The sequence below is a fragment of the Ornithodoros turicata genome, chromosome 8 (genome assembly GCF_037126465.1).
Source record: "Ornithodoros turicata isolate Travis chromosome 8, ASM3712646v1, whole genome shotgun sequence".
Lineage (NCBI taxonomy): Eukaryota > Metazoa > Arthropoda > Arachnida > Ixodida > Argasidae > Ornithodoros > Ornithodoros turicata.
The window spans coordinates 13,004,148-13,015,134 of NC_088208.1; the positions used below are offsets into that span (position 1 = coordinate 13,004,148).

The window sequence follows — 10,987 nt, forward strand, 5'->3', positions numbered from 1 at the left end:
AAAGCTAACCAATAAAATTAGTAGTTAAATGTACAATGCGTAAGCACTTTCCATAACATGACAGTTCCCTTTCTGCATTTATGCGCTACCATTCAACCCACATAAACAGTGTACTGAATTTTTTTATAGCATTACACGTCGTTTGACAGAACTTGAACAAGATTACATAGCACACGATAGAAGTAGAGTGAACATAATGTGCAGAAAAAATGGCTAGGAAGCAAGTGAGCTGGTAAAGATGATGCATATGTAAAACCCTGAGACTAGGGAACACAAAGGGACGTGTTTGTGTTTGTCCCTTCGTGTTCCTAGTCTTGGGGTTTTACATCATGCATAATGTGCAGCCTTCCATTCACGCTTAATGGCCGTGGCAGTAATGCATGAGGGCCACTGCTAAGTTGTATTGAGAAACACCACTTTATGTTTGCCATGTCTAAATGAAACGTACCTGACCTGATCCAAATTAACCGTTCTGAGTCTGGAACACAGAAAGAGAAAAACGCAACACACGCCACAACATTAACAGATAGACAAATGAGCTGTGGCGAGCTCCACCTTGGGACAAAGTCAACAAGTAATTCACCAAAAGTCAATGAGCGCCTGAAATGTAACATCTCTGACTGGTAGCAGGACGGTCCACGTTCAATTCCTGGTGCTAGCACTGACTGGCTTTTTCATGAATTATTTATTGAAGTTTCAATGTACTTGAGAACCATTCGTCAACCATTGTATCCTCATGAGGTGATGAGGGCTTGTCATCTCAAAGAGACTCCCTTTCTGCCATGTGTCCTTATGGATGCTCATCACTGCAGAAAAAAAGAAAGAAAAAGCATTTAATGACAAGAAATGGATAGTCGTATTTACTCTATAATGATTGTGCACAACAGAAAGAAGACTTTCGCACAGAAGGCTGTACTTCTTGAGGTCTAACATCAAGTTACAAAATTCCAGAATATATGACATGTTGTAAGGTAGAGAATAAGTAGAGTTATTGAGTTGTCGAGTTGAGTTGAGGGGGAGTTGTACCCTTTTTTATTTTATTATACATGATTGTGTAATTATTTTTATGTCTGTAGCAATCCTCGCTCTCTACATTACAACATGTTTTATATATTCTGGGAGTTTGTAACTTCATGCTAGACATTAACAAGAGCAGCCTTGTGCACGAAAGTCTCGTCCCATTAAAATTTAGATGCTCTCAACAGTCTTCTTTCTGTTGTGAATCTCTATCGCAGCATACCTGCACATTGCTGTTCTACGTACTGTGACTTTGCAGTAAGAGTATGGACTTTGGGTAAAAAGACTACACAGTACTGCTCAGGTATTTTTGCCTATCAAACAGTATGTATGTATGCAGTATGCACACAGTATTTGTGCACCAGACCCACTAAAAATGTAGTGAATGTGGCATTGCCCACGGTAATGCACCAAGTTCAACACAATTATTGTGGAATCCAGGTATTTTAGCTTACATGTCAAGCCAGTACCACATCCAGTGTGAAGTTGTGACAAATAAATAGTTTCGATTTTTCTAAGCTCTCAGAACACAGACAGTGAATTAATAAGAGTAGACAATGTTAACATGAATTCTGGGCTATTCTTCAATTAAAGGTTCACAGATAGTAAAGGCACCTTCCTCAATGGACGTTGGTAACACTGAAAATTCTAAAACGTTATCAGAGGCGACATCAGCTTCTGTGTGTCAAAGGATTGTATGTCCAACAGTAATCCAAGTAACAGTAACGAAAATGTGCAAAAGACAAATTAACTGAACTAATGTAACGTACCTTCTATATCAGACAGTGAAGCTTGTAACAGCCCATCCACAGGAACCAGTGTCCAGACAGCAAAAGTGCTTGAACTGGGAGATTGCAGCTAATCGGAATGGCGACCTTTGTTTTCCACCCTGAAAGCACAGGTTGTAACTTTGAGGGCAGATTTAAAAGTGGTGTCAAGATGTCTGCATGCGAGTGCACATGAAAAGTTGAACATAGGTGAATACTCAAATTATAAAATCACACTGTCGTACCTGTTGGTGGAGGTAGACTGCAACTAACGTGCCAGCAATTTCTTCATGCACCAGATGCAAGCCAGATCATGCTTCATTTCCGCCTTCAGCGTGCACCTGTGACAATTCAGAAGTTAGATTATCAATACTATTGTGTTGTTAATCGTGGTTATATCAGAGTAAGCGCAGTAGGACAGCTGCACAATCGATTCATTAGGCTTGCTATTTTTTATATCTGAACCTCGACTTACCTTTTTTGCTCTCGTTTTTTGCCTGATCCTCCGTGGCACGTTCAAAATGTTGTGCGTCGGGCACCTCAGATTTTCATCCGACGATTTCGTGCCGATATTCCAAATTGCCTCTGGAGTCGCGCGTAACCTATGATAACATTCGTTGACGAAATCCTTGCAGTGGAAATTAGCAGGCACCACTGTCAGCCAAGAGCTTCGCACTGCTTGGTCTTTTGGCAGCTTATAAAAGGTAACACTTTAATGCTCCGATGAATTGTTCTAACAGCCTAGCACGTAGCACCGTCGCATCTTCGACAACTTCGCCGTGGCATATCGCTCCAGCCCATAAAAGGCAAGGTCAGAACAAGGAAGTGCACTTTCCAAACGACGCCGTGCCAAAAAAAATATTCACATGCTTTGTTTCCGGCTTAGCAATAACATAACAGCTGTTCCCTTATGTACGATGCACAGAGGACGAAACGAAAGAAGCCAAGCGGCGAAGCCAAGAGTCCATGCCAAGCCAAAGACAGATAAACCGAGAGCAGTGACGTCGGTGCGCCCGTGCGCAGGGTTTGCCGACGGTCTGACGGCCGGGCGTGGGAACTAAAAAACTGTTTTCTAAAAAACTACGAACAGTTGGAGCAAGATATTTCGCACACATATTCAGTGTTAGGTAATGAACACACAGCGCGAGTATCGCTCAGTTCTGCGGCACTTCAAAATCGGCATATCTGACCTTTAAACATCTCATTTTTGTAGAGGTTGTCGTTATGCTTGCCCTGGAGGGCCACTACACTCTCTTTGAACCGTACAATGATAGTGGGGTGTGTGTCATTATTGGACGGGAGTCGGTGCGCGGCTTCAATATCCGACGATGCTTTCCGACTTTCAGTTTAGACGCGACATGATTCAGAAGTTCGATCATGTCTTCCTTTGCGTTCGCAGGAACCCCACGAATCTCAAGGTTGTTTCGCCTCGTATACTGCTCGATATCACTGACGTGTGATTTTAGTGTGGCGATTTCTTCATCCTTCTGTGATATGCTATTCTGAAGATTTGAAGTGCAAGCTGACATCTGTCTTAACGTGCCTGACTTATTGTTGACACGACGATCGATATCCTCGTGCTTTCGTGATTCCACCTTACTTTCCAACGTATCCATTCTTTCATGGACCGCCGAGACTTTTTGCCCGATCGAACGGACTTCTTGCAAGATCGCCGTGAGCATTAGATCCCGAGTCTCAGTATTGTGACTCCCTGTGTCATGAACTTTACATGTTTGACAGACCCAGGTCTCACGTTCTTTACCAGACATGGTTCTGAATGAGTTTTTTGTAATGCCTGAGCATCTGCCAAAATGATATGTATTCCCACATTCCGCGCACATGATTCCCTCTTTGTCAATAGGTTGCATACCATGACAGACATACATCACTGTCCTTCTCAGCCATATGGACGCGCAAAGTAGACCAAAACAGTCTCGTGGGGAGATCACAATATAAGAAGGATTACAATATATTACAATACAAATCACAAGCGCTTACCTAGAAAGATAAGGCAGCTTGAGTCAGATATGTACTCGGTACTGTCTCCCCACAAGACTGTAGTGCGAAGCGGTGATGCAGCGTCTTATAACGATTCAACTCCGTCGGACATGATGGTAGCATGAGGAAATGGCGACGTCAAGTGCAGGCGGGGCAGAACTGCAGGCGGCGTAGATACCAAGGTCCGCCAAAGTAGATGGAGAGTACCGGCTAGAAAGGTAAGGCAGCTTGAGTCAGATATGTACACGGTACTGTCTCCCCACAAGACTGTAGTGCGAAGCGGTGATGCAGCGTCTTATAACGATTCAACTTCGTCGGACATGACGGTAGCATGAGGAAATGGCGACGTCAAGTGCAGGCGGGGCAGAACTGCAGGCGGCGTAGATACCAAGGTCGGCCAAAGTAGATGGACAGTACCGGCTAGAAAGGTAAGGCAGCTTGAGTCAGATATGTACACGGTACTGTCTCCCCACAAGACTGTAGTGCGAAGCGGTGATGCAGCGTCTTATAACGATTCAACTCCGTCGGACATGACGGTAGCATGAGGAAATGGCGACGTCAAGTGCAGGCGGGGCAGAACTCCAGGCGGCATAGATACCAAGGTCGGCCAAAGTAGATGGACAGTACCGGCTAGAAAGGTAAGGCAGCTTGAGTCAGATATGTACACGGTAGGTACTGTCTCCCCACAAGACTGTAGTGCGAAGCGGTGATGCAGCGTCTCATAACGATTCAACTCCGTCGGACATGATGGTAGCATGAGGAAATGGTGACGTCAAGTGCAGGCGGGGCAGAACTGCAGGCGGCGTAGATACCAAGGTCGGCCAAAGTAGATGGACAGTACCGACTAGAAAGGTAAGGCACCTTGAGTCAGATATGTACACGGTAGGTACTGTCTCCCCACAAGACTGTAGTGCAAAGCGGTGATGCAGCGTCTCATAACGATTCAACTCCGTCGGACATGATGGTAGCATGAGGAAATGGCGACGTCAAGTGCAGGCGGGGCAGGACTGCAGGCGGCGTAGATACCAAGCTCGGCCAAAGTAGATGGACAGTACCGGCTAGAAAGGTAAGGCAGCTTGAGTCAGATATGTACACGGTAGGTACTCTCTCACCACAAGACTGTAGTGCGAAGCGGTGATGCAGCGTCTCATAACGATTCAACTCCGTCGGACATGATGGTAGCATGAGGAAATGGCGACGTCAAGTGCACGCGGGGCAGAACTGCAGGCGGCGTAGATACCAAGGTCGGCCAATGTAGATGGACAGTACCGGCTAGAAAGGTAATGCAGCTTGAGTAAGATATGTACACGGAGGTACTGTCTCCCCACAAGACTGTAGTGCGAAGCGGTGATGCAGCGTCTCATAACGATTCAACTCCGTCGGACATGATGGTAGCATGAGGAAATGGCGACGTCAAGTGCAGGCGGGGCAGAACTGCAGGCGGCGTAGATACCAAGGTCGGCCAAAGTAGATGGACAGTACCGGCTAGAAAGGTAAGGCAGCTTGAGTCAGATATGTACACGGTAGGTACTGTCTCCCCACAAGACTGTAGTGCGAAGCGGTGATGCAGCGTCTCATAACGATTCAACTCCGTCGGACATGATGGTAGCATGAGGAAATGGCGACGTCAAGTGCAGGCGGGGCAGAACTGCAGGCGGCGTAGATACCAAGGTCGGCCAAAGTAGATGGACAGTACCGGCTAGAAAGGTAAGGCAGCTTGAGTCAGATATGTACACGGTAGGTACTGTCTCCCCACAAGACTGTAGTGCGAAGCGGTGATGCAGCGTCTCATAACGATTCAACTCCGTCGGACATGATGGTAGCATGAGGAAATGGCGACGTCAAGTGCAGGCGGGGCAGAACTGCAGGCGGCGTAGATACCAAGGTCGGCCAAAGTAGATGGACAGTACCGGCTAGAAAGGTAAGGCAGCTTGAGTCAGATATGTACACGGTAGGTACTGTTTCCCCACAAGACTGTAGTGCGAAGCGGTGATGCAGCGTCTCATAACGATTCAACTCCGTCGGACATGATGGTAGCATGAGGAAATGGCGACCTCAAGTGCAGGCGGGGCAGAACTGCAGGCGGCGTAGATACCAAGGTCGGCCAAAGTAGATGGACAGTACCGGCTAGAAAGGTAAGGCAGCTTGAGTCAGATATGTACACGGTAGGTACTGTTTCCCCACAAGACTGTAGTGCGAAGCTGTGATGCAGCGTCTCATAACGATTCAACTCCGTCGGACATGACGGTAGCATGAGGAAATGGCGACGTCAAGTGCAGGCGGGGCAGAACTCCAGGCGGCATAGATACCAAGGTCGGCCAAAGTAGATGGACAGTACCGGCTAGAAAGGTAAGGCAGCTTGAGTCAGATATGTACACGGTAGGTACTGTCTCCCCACAAGACTGTAGTGCGAAGCGGTGATGCAGCGTCTCATAACGATTCAACTCCGTCGGACATGATGGTAGCATGAGGAAATGGTGACGTCAAGTGCAGGCGGGGCAGAACTGCAGGCGGCGTAGATACCAAGGTCGGCCAAAGTAGATGGACAGTACCGACTAGAAAGGTAAGGCACCTTGAGTCAGATATGTACACGGTAGGTACTGTCTCCCCACAAGACTGTAGTGCAAAGCGGTGATGCAGCGTCTCATAACGATTCAACTCCGTCGGACATGATGGTAGCATGAGGAAATGGCGACGTCAAGTGCAGGCGGGGCAGGACTGCAGGCGGCGTAGATACCAAGGTCGGCCAAAGTAGATGGACAGTACCGGCTAGAAAGGTAAGGCAGCTTGAGTCAGATATGTACACGGTAGGTACTCTCTCACCACAAGACTGTAGTGCGAAGCGGTGATGCAGCGTCTCATAACGATTCAACTCCGTCGGACATGATGGTAGCATGAGGAAATGGCGACGTCAAGTGCACGCGGGGCAGAACTGCAGGCGGCGTAGATACCAAGGTCGGCCAATGTAGATGGACAGTACCGGCTAGAAAGGTAATGCAGCTTGAGTAAGATATGTACACGGAGGTACTGTCTCCCCACAAGACTGTAGTGCGAAGCGGTGATGCAGCGTCTCATAACGATTCAACTCCGTCGGACATGATGGTAGCATGAGGAAATGGCGACGTCAAGTGCAGGCGGGGCAGAACTGCAGGCGGCGTAGATACCAAGGTCGGCCAAAGTAGATGGACAGTACCGGCTAGAAAGGTAAGGCAGCTTGAGTCAGATATGTACACGGTAGGTACTGTCTCCCCACAAGACTGTAGTGCGAAGCGGTGATGCAGCGTCTCATAACGATTCAACTCCGTCGGACATGATGGTAGCATGAGGAAATGGCGACGTCAAGTGCAGGCGGGGCAGAACTGCAGGCGGCGTAGATACCAAGGTCGGCCAAAGTAGATGGACAGTACCGGCTAGAAAGGTAAGGCAGCTTGAGTCAGATATGTACACGGTAGGTACTGTCTCCCCACAAGACTGTAGTGCGAAGCGGTGATGCAGCGTCTCATAACGATTCAACTCCGTCGGACATGATGGTAGCATGAGGAAATGGCGACGTCAAGTGCAGGCGGGGCAGAACTGCAGGCGGCGTAGATACCAAGGTCGGCCAAAGTAGATGGACAGTACCGGCTAGAAAGGTAAGGCAGCTTGAGTCAGATATGTACACGGTAGGTACTGTTTCCCCACAAGACTGTAGTGCGAAGCGGTGATGCAGCGTCTCATAACGATTCAACTCCGTCGGACATGATGGTAGCATGAGGAAATGGCGACCTCACGTGCAGGCGGGACAGAACTGCAGGCGGCGTAGATACCAAGGTCGGCCAAAGTAGATGGACAGTACCGGCTAGAAAGGTAAGGCAGCTTGAGTCAGATATGTACACGGTAGGTACTGTTTCCCCACAAGACTGTAGTGCGAAGCGGTGATGCAGCGTCTCATAACGATTCAACTCCGTCGGACATGATGGTAGCATGAGGAAATGGCGACGTCAAGTGCAGGCGGGGCAGAACTGCAGGCGGCGTAGATACCAAGGTCGGCCAAAGTAGATGGACAGTACCGACTAGAAAGGTAAGGCACCTTGAGTCAGATATGTACACGGTAGGTACTGTCTCCCCACAAGACTGTAGTGCAAAGCGGTGATGCAGCGTCTCATAACGATTCAACTCCGTCGGACATGATGGTAGCATGAGGAAATGGCGACGTCAAGTGCAGGCGGGGCAGGACTGCAGGCGGCGTAGATACCAAGGTCGGCCAAAGTAGATGGACAGTACCGGCTAGAAAGGTAAGGCAGCTTGAGTCAGATATGTACACGGTAGGTACTCTCTCACCACAAGACTGTAGTGCGAAGCGGTGATGCAGCGTCTCATAACGATTCAACTCCGTCGGACATGATGGTAGCATGAGGAAATGGCGACGTCAAGTGCACGCGGGGCAGAACTGCAGGCGGCGTAGATACCAAGGTCGGCCAAAGTAGATGGACAGTACCGGCTAGAAAGGTAAGGCAGCTTGAGTCAGATATGTACACGGTAGGTACTGTCTCCCGACAAGACTGTAGTGCGAAGCGGTGATGCAGCGTCTCATAACGATTCAACTCCGTTGGACATGATGGTAGCATGAGGAAATGGCGACCTCAAGTGCAGGCGGGGCAGAACTGCAGGCGGCGTAGATACCAAGGTCGGCCAAAGTAGATGGACAGTACCGGCTAGAAAGGTAAGGCAGCTTGAGTCAGATATGTACACGGTAGGTACTGTCTCCCCACAAGACTGTAGTGCGAAGCGGTGATGCAGCGTCTCATAACGATTCAACTCCGTCGGACATGATGTTAGCATGAGGAAATGGCGACGTCAAGTGCAGGCGGGGCAGAACTGCAGGCGGCGTAGATATCAAGGTCGGCCAAAGTAGATGGACAGTACCGGCTAGAAAGGTAAGGCAGCTTGAGTCAGATATGTACACGGTAGGTACTGTCTCCCCACAAGACTGTAGTGCGAAGCGGTGATGCAGCGTCTCATAACGATTCAACTCCGTCGGACATGATGGTAGCATGAGGAAATGGCGACCTCAAGTGCAGGCGGGGCAGAACTGCAGGCGGCGTAGATACCAAGGTCGGCCAAAGTAGATGGACAGTACCGGCTAGAAAGGTAAGGCAGCTTGAGTCAGATATGTACACGGTAGGTACTGTCTCCCCAAAAGAGTGTAGTGCGAAGCGGTGATGCAGCGTCTCATAACGATTCAACTCCGTCGGACATGATGGTAGCATGAGGAAATGGCGACGTCAAGTGCAGGCGGGGCAGAACTGCAGGCGGCGTAGATATCAAGGTCGGCCAAAGTAGATGGACAGTACCGACTAGAAAGGTAAGGCAGCTTGAGTCAGATATGTACACGGTAGGTACTGTCTCCCCACAAGACTGTAGTGCGAAGCGGTGATGCAGCGTCTCATAACGATTCAACTCCGTCGGACATGATGGTAGCATGAGGAAATGGCGACGTCAAGTGCAGGCGGGGCAGAACTGCAGGCGGCGTAGATATCAAGGTCGGGCAAAGTAGATGGACAGTACCGGCTAGAAAGGTAAGGCAGCTTGAGTCAGATATGTACACGGTAGGTACTGTCTCCCCACAAGACTGTAGTGCGAAGGGGTGATGCAGCGTCTCATAACGATTCAACTCCATCGGACATGATGGTAGCATGAGGAAATGGCGACGTCAAGTGCAGGCGGGGCAGAACTGCAGGCGGCGTAGATACCAAGGTCGGCCAAAGTAGATGGACAGTACCGGCTAGAAAGGTAAGGCAGCTTGAGTCAGATATGTACACGGTAGGTACCTACTGTCTCCCCACAAGACTGTAGTGCGAAGCGGTGATGCAGCGTCTCATAATGATTCAACTCCGTCGGACATGATGGTAGCATGAGGAAATGGCGACGTCAAGTGCAGGCGGGGCAGAACTGCAGGCGGCGTAGATACCAAGGTCGGCCAAAGTAGATGGACAGTACCGGCTAGAAAGGTAAGGCAGCTTGAGTCAGATATGTACACGGTAGGTACTGTCTCCCCACAAGACTGTAGTGCGAAGCGGTGATGCAGCGTTTCATAACGATTCAACTCCGTCGGACATGATGGTAGCATGAGGAAATGGCGACGTCAAGTGCAGGCGGGGCAGAACTGCAGGCGGCGTAGATACCAAGGTCGGCCAAAGTAGATGGACAGTACCGGCTAGAAAGGTAAGGCAGCTTGAGTAAGATATGTACACGGAGGTACTGTCTCCCCACAAGACTGTAGTGCGAAGCGGTGATGCAGCGTCTCATAACGATTCAACTCCGTCGGACATGATGGTAGCATGAGGAAATGGCGACGTCAAGTGCAGGCGGGGCAGAACTGCAGGCGGCGTAGATACCAAGGTCGGCCAAAGTAGATGGACAGTACCGGCTAGAAAGGTAAGGCAGCTTGAGTAAGATATGTACACGGAGGTACTGTCTCCCCACAAGACTGTAGTGCGAAGCGGTGATGCAGCGTCTCATAACGATTCAACTCCGTCGGACATGATGGTAGCATGAGGAAATGGCGACGTCAAGTGCAGGCGGGGCAGAACTGCAGGCGGCGTAGATATCAAGGTCAGGCAAAGTAGATGGACAGTACCGGCTAGAAAGGTAAGGCAGCTTGAGTCAGATATGTACACGGTAGGTACTGTCTCCCCACAAGACTGTAGTGCGAAGGGGTGATGCAGCGTCTCATAACGATTCAACTCCATCGGACATGATGGTAGCATGAGGAAATGGCGACGTCAAGTGCAGGCGGGGCAGAACTGCAGGCGGCGTAGATACCAAGGTCGGCCAAAGTAGATGGACAGTACCGGCTAGAAAGGTAAGGCAGCTTGAGTCAGATATGTACACGGTAGGTACCTACTGTCTCCCCACAAGACTGTAGTGCGAAGCGGTGATGCAGCGTCTCATAATGATTCAACTCCGTCGGACATGATGGTAGCATGAGGAAATGGCGACGTCAAGTGCAGGCGGGGCAGAACTGCAGGCGGCGTAGATACCAAGGTCGGCCAAAGTAGATGGACAGTACCGGCTAGAAAGGTAAGGCAGCTTGAGTCAGATATGTACACGGTAGGTACTGTCTCCCCACAAGACTGTAGTGCGAAGCGGTGATGCAGCGTTTCATAACGATTCAACTCCGTCGGACATGATGGTAGCATGAGGAAATGGCGACGTCAAGTGCA

At 49.5% G+C, this 10,987-nt stretch overlaps 1 long non-coding RNA gene across 1 annotated transcript; it reads right to left on the bottom strand.

The window, feature by feature from the left end:
* Positions 1-1,873: 1,873 nt before the first annotated feature.
* Positions 1,874-2,479, bottom strand: LOC135365962 (uncharacterized). Its single transcript, XR_010414044.1, has 3 exons — positions 2,260-2,479; positions 2,030-2,125; positions 1,874-1,906 (listed from the first exon to the last, which is right to left on the bottom strand). It is a non-coding gene; the product is annotated as an uncharacterized LOC135365962 (long non-coding RNA).
* Between the last annotated feature and the right edge of the window lie 8,508 nt (positions 2,480-10,987).